We start from the raw sequence: 6,000 nt of genomic DNA, 5'->3' as shown, positions 1-6,000 counted from the left end.
GGTTGAAGCAGATTTACTAACAAATGTTAGATTTTTTTCCTTTTCCTCCTAATGCCAAGAGTCTGTGGAGCTGCAAAGGTTGACCCGGCCAGAGCTGCCCCGTGACCCTGGCGTACTGTCCAGAATGGTGCATGCTTTTGGGGAATCTCTCCTCACACAGCAGACCTCCTAACTCAGGACTGCTAATTTTGCTGTAAGATGTTGCCCACGAGGACTGAGTCCCGGACCCTCACACAGACTCTGGAATAGAGCCACCAATACCCAGATGATAGAGACTTAGATGGCTTCCCTAGACTCTCCTTATCTCATCTCCATGTCTGGGCCAGCTCAGCCTGGTCTCTCTGGGGTCCTAGTGGCTGAGAGGTCCTTATAGAGGCAAACCTTGAGTGAGCAGGGCACCTACTATGTGACATCTTATGGACATGGCTGAGCCGTGGGCACCCTCAGCTGCCAAACCAGAGGCATCTAACAAAGTTTCATCCCTGCAGTTACCAGACAGGGGGAGTGACAAAGAAGGTCAATGATGGAGAAAACCCAGTGACATTTTATACGTTAGCAAAGTTAATTGCGAAGTGCTCAAAAGCCTGTCTGAGTGTACTGTTTAACGGCCAGGAAAACACAGTCCCAGTTCTTACATTGTAAAAGTAATGCAGCTGACCCTTTGCTGGGGACATCCCCACCGCAGGCCTTCTTGCCGCCTGCCTGGCCTCCCTGGCACCCGCTGCGCTGGGACCGGTGTTCTGCAGAGCTGCCCTCACGGTGGCTTCCAGACATTGTCTCTCACAAATCTCAAGACTGACTTAAAAAAAATTCCTAACATCAGCAGTCTTTAAGCCCTATCTGAGAGTAAAACACAGTTCAGATGTCTACTGAGCGTTACTTATTTGCAGCTGGGTGAAAGTCAAGGCTGCCTCCTTTCTGGCACTGGGGAAGGGATGCGAGCCAGGAGAGCTGTGTGGGTGTCATTTTTATGTAAGACAGACCCGTGCGGTGCAGGCTTTTTCCTACCAAGCACTTCACTGCCTTTTGGTAAACACAGAGTTCCCATGAACCAGGGAGCCAGATGAGGCTACCTAGAATTTTAAAATAAAAAAGGACTTAACAAATTTCAACATTATCATTTTTAAGAGCGCAATCCTTTTCCTCCCAATGAAATCTAGCCCAGATCCCCACTCTATAAAGCAGAGAGAAACTGGCTGAATGGGGCTGAGGCACCAGAGCCAAGGTTATTGGTCTCTTTCCCATGGCCTGTCCCCATAGCAACTGCAGGATTCCAAGAAGGACTTTTGGAGAAGTGCTGATGGCAGAAAGTATGGCAAACTTACCCTGACTTTTGGCCCCCTTCCCCAGTCACCCGTGCAAGCGCTGAATAAGTGAGATAATGGTTGGTGAGTCTGAGAAAAAAAACCAAACAAAAGAGGGAACACGGGGGCTACAGAAGGTGCGGGTGGAGAACAGGACACCACAGCCAGGGGACGGTATGGGCAGAGAGCAGCGTCCTCGTCTCCCTCCTGTGAAATGCTTCTCCGTGGAGGCATCACACCCCAGAAAACAACAGATAGCAACAGCAGCCCGGTAGCTTCCGGGCAGTGGGGTAAGATTAGGGCTGCATTCCGCGCACACTCGGGTAGGTGCATACAAAATATGTGCAGGCAGATCTGCCAGCCGCACGGAATTTCCTCTTCCCCAGCCTTCTCCTCTTCAAAGGCGAGCTGACTGCGATTCAGGGAGATGGAACTTCCGCCAGGATGGAGGTATGTGGAAGTTCCCTGAGGGCAGGGTCACGTGCTAACCTGTGGCAAATGGGGAGTGGCTGAGTCCAAATGGCAACACCAGAGGATCTCCCACCCTCGGTGGGTGCCCCGCCCTCCCTGCTGATCCACCAGGGATTCAGCTCTTCTCACCGTGAACACTCATCACTAGCCAAGGTAGTCAAGATCCCCAGGAGAATATGAGATCACAGGGAAAATATGAGACATGAAAAAAGGTGGTAGTGGGCAGGGCGCGGTGGCTCACGCTTGTAATCCCAGCAATTTGGGAGACCAAGACGGGAGGATCACTTGAAGTCAGGGGTTTGAGACCAGCCTGGCTAACGTGGTGAAACCCCGTCTCTACTAAAAATACAAAAATCAGCAGGGTGTGGTGGCAGCTGCCTGTAATCCCAGCTACTTGGGAGGCTGAGGCAGAAGAATCGCTGGAATCCGGGAGACAGAGGTTGCAGTGAGCCGATTGTACCATTGCACTCCAGCCTGGGAAACAGAGTGAGACTCTATCTCAGAAAAAAGAAAAAAAGAAAGAAAGAAAGAAAGAAAAAAGGTGGTAGAATTAATACCAACATGATAGTAAAATAAATGTAAGTGGATTAAACTCATCAATCACAAGACAAATATTTGCCAATGAAATTTTAAAAATAATATTTAACAGTATGTTGTCTATAGGAGATTTAAGAGGTTATAGAAATGTTTATTAATTTTTTTCCTAGTATTCCTTTATCTTTTTTTATTTTTTATTTTTCCATAGGTTCTTAGGGTACAGGCGGTGTTTGGTTACATGAGTAAGTTCTTTAGTGGTGATTTGTGCGATTTTGGTGCACCCATCGCCCGAGCAGTGTATTTGTAGTCTTTTATTCCTCGCCCCCTCACCCTTCCCTGCAAATCCCCAAAGTCCATTGTATCATTCTTACACCTTTGAGTCTTCATAGCTTAGCTCTCACATATCAGTGAGAACATACAATGTTTGGTTTTCTATTCCTGAGTTAGAAAGGTTATAGAAATATTTAATATTAATATCAGACAAAACAGAATTTTAAAACATCAAAGTGGACAAGCAGAATATTAGGATATTGTATTTTGGTAAGAGGAACAATATGTCAAGAAGATATAATAATAAAGATAAACACATCAATATAGCTTCAAATACATAAAGTAGCTACTAACAGGACTAAAGGGAGAAATAAATAAATCAGCAATTGTAATCAGAAAATGTTATATGCGCCTTTCAGAGTTTGATAGATAAAGCATGAAAAAAGTGAAGATAGATAAAGCATGAAAAAGTGAAGATGTAAACTACCCAATAAACTGTAGTTTATTTATAGACACATATATGTAGCATATATAGTATATATGCATATATATGTAGCGCATATATTTGCAACAATCAATCCTGTATTAAGCCACAAAAATGCCATACTTTCAAAGAATCTACATCATAGAGATCATAGTTCTTTGATCATCGTGTAATAATTAAAATAATTAAAGCACGAAAGAATAACATCCTCCCTTCTGTTCATTTGCTGGACGCTAAAAAACTCGCTACTAAAGCATTCTTGGGTTAAAGAAGGAAGAAAGACAAACTTAAAAAACATACTTTGAACTAAAATTTAAACAATGAAAACTTTAAAAAATTGTGTGAGATAAAGTAGTACTTAGAAGAAAATTTGTAGCTTTAAATCACTCATCCAAATGTTAAAAAAAGAAAGACTGAAACAAGAGTGAATTAAAAGAAGAAAGGAGGAAAACATAAAGATAAAGCTAAAATCAATGAGATAGAGGACAAAAGAGGGTGAGAGAAAGAGAAGATTAAGAAAGTTCTAAATTTACTCTTCAAAAAGATTAGTGGCTCCACCATTAATCCTCCCCTCCTAGACAAAAAGTAAAAGAGAGGATGGAAATAAAACATCAGATGAAGAAGAGGATAACTGCAGGCTGAATGAAGGTGAGGAACACTCACTGGGTGCTCCAGAGTTGGACTGGGATGAGGAGGGTGTCCTCATAGTGGGTTGGGGGTAGCCTGGTCAGGGTGTCAGAGCTCGAGAGCGGTGAGGAGGCCTTCTGTGCTGGGGAGGGGATGGCTATGAAGCCGGGCGATGGTTTACACACAGAGGAATTGATTAAATAGGCAAGTAAATCAAAGACAATGAAAGTCAAGTTTTCTCACTGTTAGGAAAAGGGGATAGAAATACGGAAATGGCAAAAAAGTTCACTTTTGTGGTATTGAATTGGAATTGGTGGTGTCACTGTGAACTCTTGGTTTTCCATATATGAATATAGATAGATGTAGAAAATTTTATTAAGTAAGATTTATCCAGGAATGAAAGGATGGTGCAATGTTAATGTATCATACTACATTGGCAAATGAAAAGTAGAGAGTCACACAACTTTCTCAATGTTTTGTGAATTATACATAATTGATTATAATTATACAGTTGTATAAACAGCTATTGATTATACATAATAATTATTATTGAATGTTCTTGAAAAGAATTTTTAAAACACAGAGTATTAGAATACAAAGGAAATAGAATATAGGAAAAATGAAAAAAAAATCACACTGGCAGAGAAACAGAACACACTCTTTAAGACTGGAAAACCAGCAAATACAACTGCTAACTGGACAGCAATGGGAGAGCTGTGGAGAGCCTGGTCACTACGTTAACACAGGAGAGAGCAGACCTAGCCGGGTGTAAACAAACTGTCAGGATCAACAAACTATGAGACTCCTGCAGAGTTCAACAAAGATACAGCATAACTAGTGTACATCTACAATGGCACTAACTAACTAGAAAATGTAATGGAAGATAGATATTATTTATTTATTTATTTAGAGATGGAGTCTCGCTTTGTTGCCAGGCTGGAGTGCAGTGGTGTGATCTCAGCTCACTGCAACCTCCACCTCCTGGTTCAAGCAATTCTTCTGTCTCAGCCTCCCAAGTAGCTGGGACTACAGGCGCATGCCAAAACACCCGACTAATTTTTGTATTTTTAGTAGAGATGAAGTTTCATCATATTAGCTATGCTGGTCTGGAACTCCTGACCTCGTGGTCCGCCCTCCTCGGCCTCACAAAGTGCTGGGATTACAGGTGTGAGCCACCGCACCCGGCCAATATCATTTATAATAGCAGCACCAACTATAAAATTTGGGAATCAAGTTAACAAAGAACACACAAGAATTTTATTGGAAAAGATTAAAACGCTATTACAGGACACAGAAAGCAGTTGAATATGTGGTGATATGCTATGATCATTATATGGGATTACTAAAAATTGTAAAGATGTCAATTTTAATGAAATGAATTATAAATTCACTACAACGCCAATAAAAATTCCATTAAGACCTTTTCAACTACTTAACAATTCTAAAATTTATACACAAGAATAAAAAGCTTGATCATAAATAACTAAGTCAATTCTGAAAAAAAGAAGAGTGAAGTTGTAACGGGGTTGGGGAGGAGTTGGTCACTCCACTAGGTACTGAGACATGCTGTAAAGCCACAGTAAAGGCCGGGCGCAGTGACTCACGCCTGTAATCCCAGCACTCTGGGAGGCTGAGGTGGGTGGATCACCTGAGGTTGGGAGTTTGAGACCAGTCTGGCCAACATAGGGAAACCCCGTCTCTACTAAAAATACAAAAATTAGCTGGGTGTGGTGGTGGATGCCTGTAGTCCCAGCTACTCCGGAGACTGAGGCAGGAGAATCGCTTGAATCCGGAAGGCAGAGGCTGCAGTGAGCCAAGATCACACCACTGCACTCCAGCCTGGGCAAGACAGAGGGAGACCCCGTCTCAGGAAAAAAAAAAACCAAAAAACAACAACACAGTAAGATAAATGGTGAGATAATGCAGGAACAGACAAAAAAGACTGAAGCCATAACTGAATGCTCAAAAAGAGACCCATGTTTATATGGAATTGGATATATGATACAGGTGACACTACAAATGAATGAGCAAAGGGTAGATTGTTTAGTGGATGATAATGAAAAAACTGTCTGCTTTAGGGAGATAACAATGGATCCCTATCTTATACCATATACAAAGGTGAACTCCAGACAGATTAGAGGCCTAAGGGTGAAAGATAAGACTAAAGCTAAAGGAAGAAAATATGAGAGAATAACTTTGTGCTTCAGGAATGAGAAAAGACTTCTTAAATTTAAATAAGACTACCCATAGTACAAACTACATAGCAAAACTCACAATTGACTATGTCAAAATTAAGGATTTCTGTTC

Source organism: Chlorocebus sabaeus, chromosome 23, assembly GCF_047675955.1.
Source record: "Chlorocebus sabaeus isolate Y175 chromosome 23, mChlSab1.0.hap1, whole genome shotgun sequence".
NCBI lineage: Eukaryota > Metazoa > Chordata > Mammalia > Primates > Cercopithecidae > Chlorocebus > Chlorocebus sabaeus.
Note: the sequence above shows the minus strand (reverse complement) of the source record.